Source organism: Cotesia glomerata, linkage group LG3 (assembly GCF_020080835.1).
Source record: "Cotesia glomerata isolate CgM1 linkage group LG3, MPM_Cglom_v2.3, whole genome shotgun sequence".
Classification (NCBI taxonomy): Eukaryota; Metazoa; Arthropoda; class Insecta; order Hymenoptera; family Braconidae; genus Cotesia; species Cotesia glomerata.
The window spans coordinates 22,458,653-22,474,319 of NC_058160.1; the positions used below are offsets into that span (position 1 = coordinate 22,458,653).

The 15,667-nt window shown below is 31.7% G+C and overlaps 1 long non-coding RNA gene across 1 annotated transcript; it reads left to right on the top strand.

Annotated features, from left to right (window-relative positions):
• The first annotated feature begins 79 nt into the window (after nucleotides 1–79).
• Nucleotides 80–958, top strand: LOC123261604. The gene is made up of 3 exons (XR_006508694.1): nucleotides 80–201; nucleotides 270–363; nucleotides 791–958. It is a non-coding gene; the product is annotated as an uncharacterized LOC123261604 (long non-coding RNA).
• The last annotated feature ends 14,709 nt before the right edge of the window (nucleotides 959–15,667 follow it).

Genomic DNA, 15,667 nt, shown 5'->3' on the forward strand with positions numbered 1-15,667 from the left:
AAATAAGTAAAAATCTGAAAATTTATTTCTGGAGAAAAAATTTCAATATAAAAAAAAATTGCATAAAAATAAATTATTAATTACATCGATTGAAAAAAAAAAATTTTTAGACTTTTGCTACTTTCTGTATCATTGTCGGGAGTCAATGTCATGTACTTGTTGGTTAAAGTTGTTGATGGTATTATGAATGATAACACTTAGGTATGTATATTACGTTGATTAATCATGTAAACTGATGAATAGGTCATGATTTGACGATGATTTTTTAGGATGAAAGCTGATGTGCTGTTGGATTTAGGCGGCAAAAATTTTGACGTAAGATGGCGCTTGATTAAGTTTAGCACGCTTGTGTTACAGCGAGAGGTAAGAGAAGAGCTAAGACATGAAACTTTAGTTTTTAATAGAATCATTATATATTTATAAATATTTAATTACAAGTAAATAATTAAATATTCGTAATTTAAGTTCGTTGATGCTGATTAATAGGATTTATTATTAATTAGATAAAAATGAAATCTTGAACAATAGCAACGAATGATCACTTATTGACTGTTGTCAAAAATTTCAGTCCTGTTTGTTTGAAAAAAGTTATCAGTAATTCCAAATTCGTTTTAATTATTAAAAGTAATGATAGTATTATAATTTTTATTATATTTAATACAACTAAATGAATATATATTTTTTCAGTATTTTATTTATTAATATATCATACTGGTTTCTAAAAATTAATCTCAGGTATCATTTTTTTTTAAAAAGAACAAATATTAATTTATCTAATTGATTTTTAAAGATGCTGCTCATGAATTTGGATCTTCTGATGTTTTCAACAAAAGTAGCAGAGTTCATCACCGGTAAGTGATATTAATTTGTATATCTGTTTTAATTATATATGCGATTATGTATTATAATTTTAAGGCCACATCTTCAGTTCCGTACTTCTTTGTAGAATACTTTATTTTTCCAATTTACCCTGATAGCCACGCTTTGAGTAAAATAACCTGCACTGGCGGGATTTTAGCCAAGTCGTTTCAAAGTTCACTTAAAGTCACTCACTGCAGAATCCTGTATTGAATCTGTAGTGAAGTTGGTTAGGAAATTCAAATAAACCTACGCCGACATCTGAACTAAAGCTGTTGACAAGTTTTTATTTGCAGAAGGTTAGCTAAAAGTTGTAATGAGATTTGCGTAAAAAATAATGTCAAGTTAGACTGTAACATTTTTTAACAAATTTTTTAGCTGAAGTTGTATAAATTTTAAACTTCAATTTTCATTTAAAATACTAACAAATATGAAGACATATTTAGCAATCAAGTTTTTAACTCAGAAAGTTCAATCTACAACACAACAAATTTTGAGGCAATTATTTCGATATGATTTTTTAAGAAAGATAATGCATAAAATTAAGAACCTACGATTTTCTTAGTCATTTGATGAAGTATTAATTACTTATAACTCATAAATAAGTAACTCAATGAAATTAAATAAAAATTTTTATATTTTAATTGAAAAGGATAAATTTGAAAAAGATAATTTTTTAACCTGATGTTTTTTCCTATCGTTAAAAAACATTTATTCGAAGAAGTTTTTCACCTACGGCAAATATAGCACCAAAGTTATATTTATACGCAAAATAAATATGAAAAATAAATTTACTGTTAATTTTTTTTATTTGATTTTGTACAAATATATAAAATTGATTACATTGGTCTCAGAATTAATATATATTTCTTATAATTTATTAATAATTATAAAAATAGCAAAAATAACAATGATAATAGTGATCGTAATAACAATTATAATTGTAGTTGTAATTTATTAACAATTGGCCATAAGATTGAATTTCTCTGATGGCTATAAGGCTTATACCGACAAACTATCATCAATTTTCGGTAATTTACCGATCGTAGAATGCAAATGGTAAAATTTTTGTACTCTGCCGCATTAACAGACATTGTCTCAAAGTTCAGTGCAGGTTCACTCAAACTCCTGCACTACAAGATGTTTAATGAAACTGTCGTTAGATTCGAGTCGTAGATTTTTCACAACTTGGAGTCCAGTCTAAAGCCAACTTGTATTCTGCATGGCTATCAGGGTATTATCATTTCTGCAATAGAATAACTGATACAGCGGCATTTGTTATTGTCGACATCTAATTCTGTTAGATGCTTAATCCTCAATCTCCTAGAGGCCACTACCATGTCAATTTTCCATATAAATATTTTATGTTCAAACTAACATCAGTAAGGTCATGAAAACGTTAGGAATGTTTTTTTTTAAAGCATTATTAAAATAATTTTTTACTCGGAAATTTTATAGAGATTCAATATCGAAACAGGTATTAATCATAACTATAAATTACAATTAAAATTTCTTCAAGTCCAACAAAAATCTTTAGTAAAGTACTTCTCTACCGCGTCTTGAAATTTATGAAACTAATCCCGAAAAACGTGATAAATCCAAAACAAGTAAAAAATAATTCATCTAATAAATTTATAGATCCAGATGTTTTTCATCGACGTAGTGTTGAAACTGGGCTTATAAGTCTTGATATCATGTAATATATTTTTCCTAGTAGGGTGGTAAGACCTGAGCGACAAGCGAGGGAAAACCCTCGAGGTATTTTTTCCATCTCGTTTTTTTTATATTTTTTTGCGTGTGTCATCAATTGTCTTTTCCACCCTCCTTATACTGGCGCAGGTGCTTTCCCAAGATCCGTTCTTCACTTTCTCTTTTTCCTCTTTTCGTCTACTGGCACTTCCTTCAACAGGCTAGCCACCCACTTCCATCTGCCCTCCCCTCCTCACTGCCGCTTTTTCTTCGTACTCGCGACAAAAAACCCGTACACGTACATGTATACACTCACATAATATAACGAGCGTATAATACGCATTTTCGAGTGTCTCATTTTCTCGACAGTGTATATTATATCTACAAAATGAAGAAACTTTTTCGCTTCTCAGTCCTCTGAAAAACAAAACACTCAACTAAACTCACCTCTCAAAATATTTACCGCCATATTAAAAAACAAGTGTACAGTTATTAAAACTTAAAACTACCAACAAAATAATAAATTTTCCAGCTGACAAATTTATCATTTTTATTATTTTTATTCTTATTCTTACTCTCATTCTTATCTTAAACATTTTTTTATGCTATGCGCCGGGAAACTTTTTACCCTATTCATTTTATTTTTCACTCTATCCTGAAATAGAATAAATTCAGAGTTTCCGCGCTAATTTTACGGGTAATTTGGCTCGCTATTCCAGACATATCCAGGCTCCTGTCCCAAGGGATGACCATCCTCTTGGATAGGATAAGGTTGCTACAATCATTGTAGAGGAGACTTATCAGAATACGGAATTGTTCTACGGCGTCGTTCCCAAAGGCCTCGGCGTATTCTATCCTCCAGATCGATGCTTCTCTAAGCGTAAAAGTATTGGCATAATTTGTCGTGTCTCCGAACAACTTCTTTACTCCAATAAAAAACAACATCAGCATCAATACCCTCACTCTCACTCTCACTTTCAATCTCAATCTCACCCTTATTTTTATTCATTAGTTTGTTATCGTTATCGTTATTTCTACTTTCCTCTTTACTTCTTTTATGATTGTTTTTTTTTTCGCGATTGTTGATAGCTTCTGTGAATTAATCAGCTTGTCCTTAGATCCATTAAGAAAGTCTTTGGCATAACACTATATCAGGATAAGATTAACCAGGAATCAATTGTGTGAGGGTTTCAACCTCAGTCTTTTGTATCAGCTCAATAAATCATTGGATTTGCGACGTTTCTCGTTTATTCATTGTCACATTTAGGCAGTATTCGCGTGCCCATCAAGCTCTATTTCACTCTTATTCAACACCACCTTTTACATTTTCGGATATTCCGATCTGCCTCCACCCATCCTCTTATTCCGAGTTTTCATTTAATACATAAATATATTTTATATTTTATTTTTACTGCTGACAACCAGGGAGAGGAGCGAAAGCAGGGTGGAGGAGAATAAAGGAGACTAGAAAGATAAAAAATAATTCTTTCGAATCCTCTTTTACACACAAAATTGTAACCCGGAATCCCGGATCCCCGAAGACAAGCACCTGATACCCCGATGGACAGACAGACAAACGTGCTCAACGTGCAAATTCCCTCCGAGACGAAGCTTTGCATTAGTAACCACTTCAACAGCACGTTTGACAAAATCGTTAGGATCGAATTTTACGAATTGATACGATAAAAAACGCGCCGTTATTTATTATTATTTTGATTTCTTTTCTTTTTAATTTTTTTTTCTTTTCTCTTTTTCATTCGTTCGTTCATTCATTTATTTATATATTTATTTATACTTATTTGTATTCCGAGATAAATAACCTCTTGTAAATTGTTAACTCATGCTGGAACCCGAGTTCAGGTTATAAATAATGCAAGAGAATTTATTTCTGTATCGAAATGTGAGGTAGCAGTCATGACCTTGCTTGGAGAAATTTTCACACGAAAAAATTTGAAAATTGTGCTCAATAATTTTACACCATCAGATGACAAGATTGGTGTGAAATTTTTTAAGTATTTAATTAAATTACTAAATATTTTAAGCTTGTGCGTTAGAATATTTTAAATTTCAAATTTTTTTTTTAATTTTGTCTAAACTATGGAAGATACGGAAAAATTGATAAGAATATTTTTTTACAGGAAATTTAATTTTCTATTAAAAAGCTTTCTTATAATTTTTCTGTATCTTTAATATTTAATCCAGAACTCGGATTTTTAACTTTTGCAAAAATTTTTTAAGATTGTTATTGAATCGTTGTAATTTTTGCTAGTAAATGCTGGCCTTTTTCTTCATAATGAAGTACCAAATGTATGTGTAAGGGATAATCATTGTAAAGGTGTAAAACTCTACAGTGAGATGATCCAAGGCGTTTTAATTGCGAGGCGTATCGGGAAAGTGGAATCTACTATATAGTCGTCTTATAATTCAACGTTATCAGAGTTGCACAGAGACGATGCCTTAAGTTTTATTCGTCTTACCCTTTGCCTTTTAATCCTGATCTTCCTTTTGTATGTGTGTACCAACTTTCTATACCAACACCTATATTTACACCTTAACCTCCGGTAGGCAGGAGTTGAGCTTTCTGGTTCGTTGGTATTCAATGGCATAGCTTCGAGATTTCTGGCGTGACCGGAAATTGAAATGAAAGCTATCTTGGATTGGGTACGGAGGAAAATAAATCGATTCGTTTGGATAAAAAAAAAAAAAAAAATCACAAGTAGAAAAAAAATGTAAGAATGAAAATTGTTCTCCCTGAAAGTGGAAAGTGTAAAGATAACGTGAAAAAATAGTAATTGATTTTGTACCCAAGACATTTTGATTTTCTGGATTCTGTAGTGGTCCGCTTGGCTCCGATCGCCGAGACTAGGAGAAGGGAATAGAAGCAGTACCATTCGAATAATACAAGTTTGTATGTGTGAGAGTGTGTTGGGTAAAAAGAAGGTGAAATAGTTGTTCTACTCTCAAGGGAATAAGATATCTTGGAGGACTGAGGGACACGACCCTCTTTATCGGTTGTACTAGACATTGATGTATCACAGGTGAAATCCTTATCCCCTTTTAACATCCGAGTACTACCGACTATAAATGTCTGTGTATAGACTCTGCCGAGAGTTAAGAGTATCGACTTCACCAAACTGCTGCGACCATTAACGCAAATTGAGAATAAGAAACATTGAGGATTCGAAATCCAGTGAGACCTCAGTTGAATTAATGATTCTATTCGGATCCGTATAATGGAGAAAGTTCTCCATCGGCTCCTGGCTGGGTATATCACAACCAGGAAATAGTCCAGAAGACGATCAACCGCCAACCCACTTGACATCAGCCAATCCACGGACGTGATGAGCTTCTGTACACACTCTTCAGTCTTTCTATTCTTACATTCCGAGCGAGTTATGCCTTTGTTTGATAGTCTAATAGTCATTTCATGACTAAGAAGTATTAAGTAGAAATTAAATCTTCATGTTTGCCAAAATGGAGTCTATCTTCATCTGGATTTTCGAGAAGTTAGACTAAGAATACTAGTTGTTTTTATTCAGAGTGAAATTTTACGATAGTTTTTTCTAGGGCAGACTTTAAATAACTTATATCCATTGTGAACAAGGAATGGCTCCTTAAGAAGTTTGAAACTTGAAATTTTTTATTGACTTGGAAATTTGCAAGAAATGAAAAATTTTCTAGATAATGATTGTTTCATTTTTAAGGAAGGCAATTCTTTTGGTTCAAAATGAAATTTTTTAAAAGTGTTTTTATAGATAATAAAATAATCATACATGGAGAATAAATTATAGTAAGAACAATAACAATTGTAGTTTTATTTATTAGACGTTGGAAATCTCTATTGAAGTCTCCTTATTTTATTTCATTCTGTAGTAAATGGTGCCACCATTGTTGTTGTCCTCACTAAAATTTATTTTCCGTGTATTATTTTGAAGTTTCAACATCATTTTTTTGAAGTTTGAAAAAAAAATATAAATGCAATTTTACAAGTCAGAAGTAATCTTTTTCTGCTTAAAAAATTGCGTTGATGAATTCCGCAAACTGCATCAAAAGCATTTGATTTGTTGGATGGATATCGCAATTAAAAATGTTCAACAAATTTTGTTTTTAATCAACTATTATTAGATTTTCGAGCTTGAAAAACTTGTAAATGTATACAAGTTGTATTTTTATAGAAAATTTTTCAAGCTTTTTGAGATCGATTACAGATTTTTGTTTAAATTAAATTTTCTGTTAAATCAACGGTTGTGCAGTTACATAGCGCTTTACACAATTAACTTTTTATAAATAATTGCTTGCATCATCCCGCGATAAAATAAACCTTGCTTTCGGATTTCTGGTCCCAAAATTTGGAAAAAAACTTCTGGTGATCTCATGGACATAAAAATATATGCAGCCGAGAGACTATTAAAATTTTTGCTCTCGAATCAAATTAATTTTTTTATCAGAGTAGAAGCTTTCAACGCAAGTGCGTAATAGAGTTATGAAATCTCAACTTTTCGATAGTGTCAAGTCGTGTAACAGGAGCTTTGCGGTTTCGACCATAGTGTCACAACTAAGCGAGGGGGTTAGAGCCATGGGGTTTTTGTCCCTGCTCTCGGGATCCGCACGTAGAGTATTTGACTACGTGCTTAGGCAAACCGCCGGCGTATAATGCACCCACGCATTGAACAAGGGGTTTATAAAGCCGTGGAGTAACTAACGCTGGTGCGAGGGAGATGAGATAAAGGAGGGTCGTCGAAAAGAGACACAGACAGCCTCAATCAATAGTCAAATGCGGCAGTTTAGATGTCACTACACTCTCGGAGGATGGGTACCTGTAATAGAGGGAGTGTCGATTCTAATTATGCAGTCATCCCTCAATGCATGCCCGGTTGTTGCTGCATCTCCTATCTCTTGACTCTGGTTAGTTCGTCCTCGTTCAACATTCATCGAGTTTCCGAGTCGAGCTTCCCGTCGATGTCGATCACTTTCATTTCTCCCCGTCGTGTTTGCTAGTTTTACAATTAGGAGTACGCTAAACGAGTTCAAACAAAAATCCGTTCTCTCCAGCGCTATTTATCTTTGTTTAACTATTTTACAATTTACAAATATACAACGCCGCTATTTTAGCTTCACCAATTACCGTTCCCTTTCGTTTCAAATTCTATGGCAGTTATCGCATTTATTTTTAAACAAGTTGATGATGCTGTGATTGCAACACTCTTTAAAAATCAAATTAACTTATATTTTAAATCTGTTTTTAATTAATGTATCATTCTGAAAATTTTCAACATCAAAATTAGAAAAAATAATGAACTGAAAAAAAGTTTTTTTTTAACTAAAAAAATTAACGTTTAGAAGATTAAAAAAAAAATTATAAAAAGTACATTACAAATTTAAGCAGGTACTGTGCAAAATCACTTATCTTACAATATTCTTCAATTTTTGAATACGCGTATTTCTAAGTGTCCTCTATACGAATAAAATTTTTTTAATAGTCCTTGCGGTGCTAATTTTCGAAATATTAGCAATTAAAAATCGTACATCTAACATGTATCCCTTATCCTGACCGTAGTTATAGTGAACATTTTATTGAATAACAACCATACTTTTCTTAAAATTTTTTTGAAAAACTGAGAATATTTAATTGAAGTTATAACAAGTATTTTTTATCAAAAATAATATAAACGAGCGGTATTCATTTTTTTATAAAAAATGTTTGAAGTTAGTGACTTTTGATATTTTACGTGAGTGGAAGTAAGTGAGCGATAGTCTGTAAAATGAGAGGCAGCACTAGTGCGTGAGAAAGAAACCAATAGCCATAACCTATTGGTGTCTCTATTTACCGCAGTACCTCCTTAATCGATTTTTAATGTTCAAAATTAATCGAGAGTGATTAATGAAAAATTTCCAAAACATTGTTTATTTAACATAATTTCAAAATTTAACATCGAATCGTAAAATAGTAGGTAAAAAAATAATTTTTTTGAGCTTGAAAAACGGCGTCGAATGCTGCAAGTTCCACAAAAAATGATTGAATCGCTCGAAGGATATCGCAATTAAAAATTTTCTAAAAAGTGTGTTTTCAACAACCATTAGAATTTCGAGCTTGAAGAGCTCAAAAAAGAATAAAAATTGTATTTTTGAGCTTGAAGAGCTCAAAGCCGGAATAGATAATTTCTCAAGCGTTTTATACATAGAGGGAAGTTCCAGGGGTGGCCTGCAGTATCAACCGTTCTCTAGATTTTTTTATCCAAAAAAATTCAGTCTACAATAAAGAGTTTCTTCTTTCTCTCAAAGTAATTGAAATCAATAGTATATTACACTACGAGGCGAAGCCGAGGGCATCATGGCGCGCAGTTCAGGGCTCTCAAATTTTTGCCCTCGTAGTGTATACTAGTTTTCTTGCTATCCGGTCGAAAGTACGCAAAAAATTGCGTTGAAAAAAATTGATGCCTGCCCCCGACATTTGCGGCACGAGCGAAGCGAGTGCTGCTGGTCAGAGGGGCAGGCATCAAATACACCTGTCAATAAAGATATTAATTTATAATCTATCATATTACTACTTTCTTTTGAGAAAAGATCTTAATTTAATTAAATAAATTTAAAATTATAAATTAACTCTGATTTTAAAAATAAAAAAAAAATAGAAAAATGAAATAATAATTGTAAAATGCATAGAAAAAAAAAATTAAGAAAAAAATCTGTATTTTTTCAAAAAATTATTTGTTCAATAATGAATTTATTTATTTGAAAATATCTATCAGAATAAAAAATATTTCTCGTTTTTTTTTGTAATTTAAATATTTAATAAGTCTCATTTCATTAAAATAAATATTTATTTTCTTTAATTAACTTAGTTTCAACCTAAACTCATCGACACATAACAAGACAGATACATTCATAACAATCACAAGTAAGGTTAGGCTTCTAAACATAAGTAATAAAGTGAGCGCGACTACCGAATTTCGGACTTTCTGCCGCCTCGTGTCTCGTTGTCAGTGCATGAATACATTATTTCGGCTCCCCGTTGTAGGGCGAATGCGCGACTTGACCACGGCATAAAACTGAGGCTTTCTGCCGTGAAATCGCAGCGGGAACCCCGTACTTTCGACCGGCGTAGTAAGAAATAGTATTATTATGAGTTTTACTTGTATACCGTTTTTTGGTTTTTACAAGGTTACTTTCCGCTCTATATTATCAACACAATTTTTCAACTCTTTTTTATTATCAACATATTCTCCACTCTTTTTATAATCAACATGTTCTCCACTTTTTTATAATTAACATAATTTTCGCACATATAATTTTCATTCCAATGCATACTGCATTTACCCTATTCCTCACCCCTTTCTATCGGTTGTTGGAATAGTGGCGATGGGGAAACCACAGAGAAAACCCATGCCAGTACAGGTCGGCTACCGGAGCGACCCCCGACGGTTGGTGTTGTAACTATTCGAATAACCGTCGGGGCTCGAACCCTCGCCTCACGACATGATGCACGAACGAACTATGAGGATAATGACTTAGTCCGCTCGGCCATCATGCCGCTAGTAAGAAAAATAATTTTTTTGCCCTCTGGGCGGAAAGTGGCAACTTTGGTCTCACTGCGCTAAACAAAGTTGCCGCTTTCCTCCTTCCTCGGACAAAAAAATATTATACAGCCCTTGGGAAGTAAAAAAGAAAACCTCAGATCACATGTTTATTGACCTCGGCTTCGCCTCGGCCAACAATTACATGTGATCTGAGGCTTTTCTTATTTTCCTTCCCAAGGGGTGTAATATACTATTGTTACAGTTTCAGCCTTGCTCCACTGCAATCCAATGGCTCAGACAAACAATTATTTTTATTCACAGAATTAAATGTGTTACTTTCTCATGCAAATAATCACGCAAATTAATACCGCGAGTTAACTATATAATACCTTTCTTATGTTAGGGTATACCTTTCTTAAACTATATATTTAAGCTATATGTTGAGATCGTTTGTGTTGGTTGAAGCGGTTAATGATGTGGTCACAGGAGTCAAGACATTACGCGCTTATCATTCGATCCGATCGGCACTACCGTCTTACGTTACGATACCTCGTTCCGTGTTCATTTGGATTATGTTAATTAGACCTTATTTAGATTCTCGAGGACGCAAACTGTAATTGCCTGAGGGGTTTTTTTCTCAGTCATCCATTTGCTTTTTTCAGCTTTATTTCATTAAACATTTGACAAAGTCATTAGCTGTCTATCCTGGACGTCGCCATTTAAATTGAAATTCCAGCACATGCCGGCTAATTAATTTACTCGGACTTCAGACCTCTCACAACCTACTATACACGAACAACTACAAGTAGTATCTTATATCTTAAATAGAATAGACGGATTAATTATAATTTATAAACCTGTAAAACTAAATAGATGCGATCTTAACAGAATTATTAATTATTAAATATTAGTGTAAATATAAAATATGTCTGTTGTCATAGACCAAGAAGAGTTACTCCGATAGGGAACGGGAGATAGGAGATTCCTATTCCTGTAGGTAAAGTTTTAAACGAGCAGTTTCTCATACAACTCCCGAGTAAGATCTCATTCACTAATATAATCTGTCTCTTAATCAATTCAACCAAGCAAGGATATAAGATTATCTCCAGTAGTCTCGCGGAAGAGTGACATAATGCCTGGGAATAGTCTAGGGTAAGTTAAATGTTTGTGTGCTAGTAAAGTGTAAGTGAGAATTTCTCAATTTAGATGCTCTCTCCCTGGTTGAGACTGGTATAACTTGAATTAGTATAATCCAGAGTTAATCTTATTTTCTCAATTGTAATACGATAATTGCATTCACTGTCTTTTAAAGTCTGTTATAAGTTGTAAGTTTCATATTTTTCACTTTCGCCCTCACGGCTCATTCAATTGTAATTATTAATTATTGTCATTGATTATGGTTGGTAGTAGTCACTATCTTGAACTGTAATTTTGACATTTTATACTCTTTTGATGTCTGTAATGAAAAAAAAGCAGCACATAATAATGAAAAAAGAACTTTTATTTAATTGTGAGAGAAAAAATTTTAAATCAAGATTTTTTGGTTCAAAGTTTCTTCTTTTGAGATAAATTTTTATTAATAAAAAATTTGATATTGTCTATTATTATTAGAGTAACGCAAAAAGCGGACTATTTTTTTCGTGAAATGTTTTATTAACAGCCGATCCTCTTTTTTTCTTGCGTCGCACTCACTGCAAGAAACGGTACTATCCTTGTTGCGCTCATGATTATAAAGTTATTGCAGTTTTATGTTTTTTTTTTTAACAAATAAGAATTGCGAAAAAAATACTCTGCTACAAAATAGATCATTAAAAAATCTATTACGTAGCAGAGCGTTTTTTTCAAAATTCTTCTTTGTTTAGGAGAGAAATATTAAGCTGCAATCTTAGAAACCGGCTGTTAAATTATATTAATTTATAATATTTTAAGAGCTCTTTCCAGAAAATAATTCAATAAAAATTTTTTTTTTACGAATTGCGAAATTTTTTTAAATCTTGAGCGACTTTTAAAATTTTTTATTAAGCTGATCTTTGAAAGGCTTAAACAAAATAATAATTAAACATATTTTCATGAGAGATATGAGAAAGAAAAAAAGCTCGCTTTTTTACACCATCATAATGGTTAGTAATACAATTAATCTTGAAAAAGTGTGATTATTAATGCCTAGTTATTTCAATCAAAAAAACTTTAACTATTCATAAATTTGACTAAAATATAATCTTCCACAATATTTGTATTATATTTATTGTATATAAAAACCTTGAACCTAGAACATCTAATTTTAAAAAGCTAAACCATTTTGTATCAAATAAAAAAGCATTTAAACCAATCAATTGTTTTTATGTTTCATCAAATAAATTTGAATTGATCTAAAAATTTTTCTTTTTCATTTGAATTAATTTAATTTTTAAAAATAATTTTATTGGTTTAAGATTTTCGCTTTTGAATTAAGTTATTTCTATTGTCAGTGTATTAATCGTCTAATTTAATTGTTCAAAATCCATTATACAGTATTGATATTTCAAATCGTATAATTACATTGCTGAGTATTTACTAACAATAGAACTTTAACTTTTCGCGATCATATCTCATATTTGATACGTTTTGATACGATCCTTATTATTAATCATCCCCCTTGTCTCTTCCCCGTGAAAGGATAAAAAAATTAGTCACTGATATTTTTCGTGAACTAGATGAATTGTAGCCAAATCCGTCGGCACGTGAGTATGTCAACCCTTGCGTTTATTTAAAATAGTTAAGCTAAAGTATAAGTAAAGCGCCAGGATATCTTAACACCACGTCGTGCTCAACATGATACAAATTTAATAATGTCGTAAATCTTGGCATGTGTCGGGACCGCGAGCGCTCATGTTTGTGCTTACTTAAATATTCGTCCTCGTCGTTGAAGAGCTGCGGCTGTAAGAACGAGCCCCGTGTCCCATGAATAAGAAAGAGAAAGAAAAATCGATATAGATATAGATATAAATATAAATGCAGATATACACTGTAAAAAATGTTCGGAGCGAATTTTTTCAAAAACATTTTTTTCTAATTTAAATTTTTTTCTTGAATTCGGATTATTAAACAAAACTTTTTTTTTACTGATCGAAAAATTTTTTTTTCTGGAAATTAAATTAGTTTTTAATTTTAAATTTTTTCAAAATTTTGATTTTTTTTAGTTTTTATTCTTTTCTATTTTGAATATTTTACAAATATATATAAAATGAAAAATTCATGTGGGTACTCAAATGAAAGGTCTCGACGAGTGTAACATCGCAATGAGCTTACATCATAGAAAATGTCAATAATTTAGAAATTAGATTGAATCTTGTCATCTAATAATATTTTTCAAGATATAAGCCCAGATGAATTTTTTACACATTTTATATTTTCACATATATTATATATAGTTATTTATTTTATACCGAAGAGAAAAAATAATTTGGCATATAAAATTTTTGTCAGTTAAATAAAAATTTTTTTTAGTATAAGAACCCCGTACTTAGATGTCTTCCATATTAAAATCTAGATTCACTCCAAAATCATTCTGCTGAAAAAAATTCCGGATTCACTCCGAACGCGGAGTGTTGAATTATTTCACTCTGGTACTCCGAGTGATGTGAGTGAATGCAGAGTAAAATTCAGTCCCAATTCACTACTGACTCTTTACAGTGTACTGGTACAATGGAGTGAAGCCTGGAGAAAGAGGAAATAAGAAGGAGCGAGTTTATAAATGCAATCCAGTTAACTCGTGAGTGAAGGCGCCGCGGTCGATAAACGGCACGAAACCGACGCTCTCACGGCATTCGCTTTTATCGGGAAGTCTGTTTAACTTTATCGCTCTGTACACTATTCTTTGGATAGTTAATGATTTTTATTGTTCAAATAGACTGTATGCATTTGAATTAACTATTAACTATCAACTATTGCCTATGATCCCTCATACCCTTCAATTTAAATCAACAGAACACAAGAGATAGCTACAGCACGAACGTTTTGTTGCTCACGTTTTATTAACATTTATCTGGTTTAAATTATGTAATAAAATATAACTCTATTGTTAAGTATTGTAATGACAGAATTTATGGTTTCATAGCATGGTTAGAAGAGCATGTATTTATGCACCGAAATGTAATAATACACCGAAAAAAATTCGCGAATTGAACGTGAAGTGGGCGATTTTTACTTGATTCAATCTCTCCGTTGAGGTTTTTGAACTCTTCAAATCAAAAGTCTGATAAAAGTTTCGATTATTCGTTAATTAATTCAAGAGTTATTGCACTTCGAAAGTTCAAAAAATAGTGTTCTTTGAAACTTTTATCAGACTTTTGATTTGAAGAGCTCAAAAACCTCATAAGTGCAATTTTAAGGACTTAGATATGGAATTAGCGGAAGTTGCAGGGATGGCCTTCAGAGTCAACCGTTTTCCAGATTTTTTTGTGATAAATGAGCGTTATAAGATGTACACTTTTCTGATTTTCCAAACATATCTTTCCCTCCGTATAGAGTAATAAATTGATAATTCCGTGAAACTTTTTAAAAATTTAATTCATTAAACTCGGGTCATGATTTTCTTATAGTAAATGAAATAAAGAAGAAAAAAATTTGATACATGAGTAATTTTTTTTTTAGCTTTATGAAATTGTTAGCGCATCAGAACCAATTTTACATATAAAAATAATTTTTGAGACAGTAATAAATTAATTTATATCAGTTTAATACTTGAATAATCAAAATTTTATACATTTAGAAGTTTACATCTGAATAACTTTAGAACGGCTGTCTTTATGATAAAAGTGTAAGAGACCTTTTTTGTAGAACGTTGAATTCTCTATAAGAATATGCTATGGACTTATTTATATGAGGTGCGTATGCCGAGCTAGAAAAATAAACAAAAAAAAGAATTTTTTTTCCTATGTTATTTAAATGGGAAATGAAAAATAAGGGACATACACCTCTAAATATTAATATTAAGAGCTCCGCTTTGAACAGGCTTCTGTTCTCACCTTCATGCAAGTTTTCAGCCTGTTTTTTCGTTGAAAAAAAAAGTCGCCTAAAATTGAAACAGCCTAATATGCATACTTAGAGATTATATAAAAATCAATGTGACCTAATGTAAGCATTAAAGTAATTAATTTAATTTAATCAAACGTATTAATGTTGACAATTAATTATTTTTTACTTCTTTTATTTAGCATATTTATTCCGGAATTACTCCAATAAAAAAAAAAAAAATTGCAGATTGACTTCGTACGGAGTTTAACATTTTTTCATTTAAGTAATCGAAGTAAAAATTCACTCTAAATTTGCTTCCATTGTTTTATAGTGGATATACAAGTCGAATCAAAATTACAAAGATTATATTCCTCGTACCCGCCTTTCTATAATATAACGCGCAATTGCTATTAATTAACAAAACCGTTAAAATTAAATTAATTTATGATGTTAGCTTTTTGATTGTATCGAGATATTTGATGAGACTAACGAGGGATCGATTCTCTGTATCGCGGATACACGTTCGTGGTACGACCACGCGATAAACGTTTTCCGTAAGTTATGCTCATAGTTGTCGCGCACGCGACAGTGTTCCTGAGTCTTGTGGG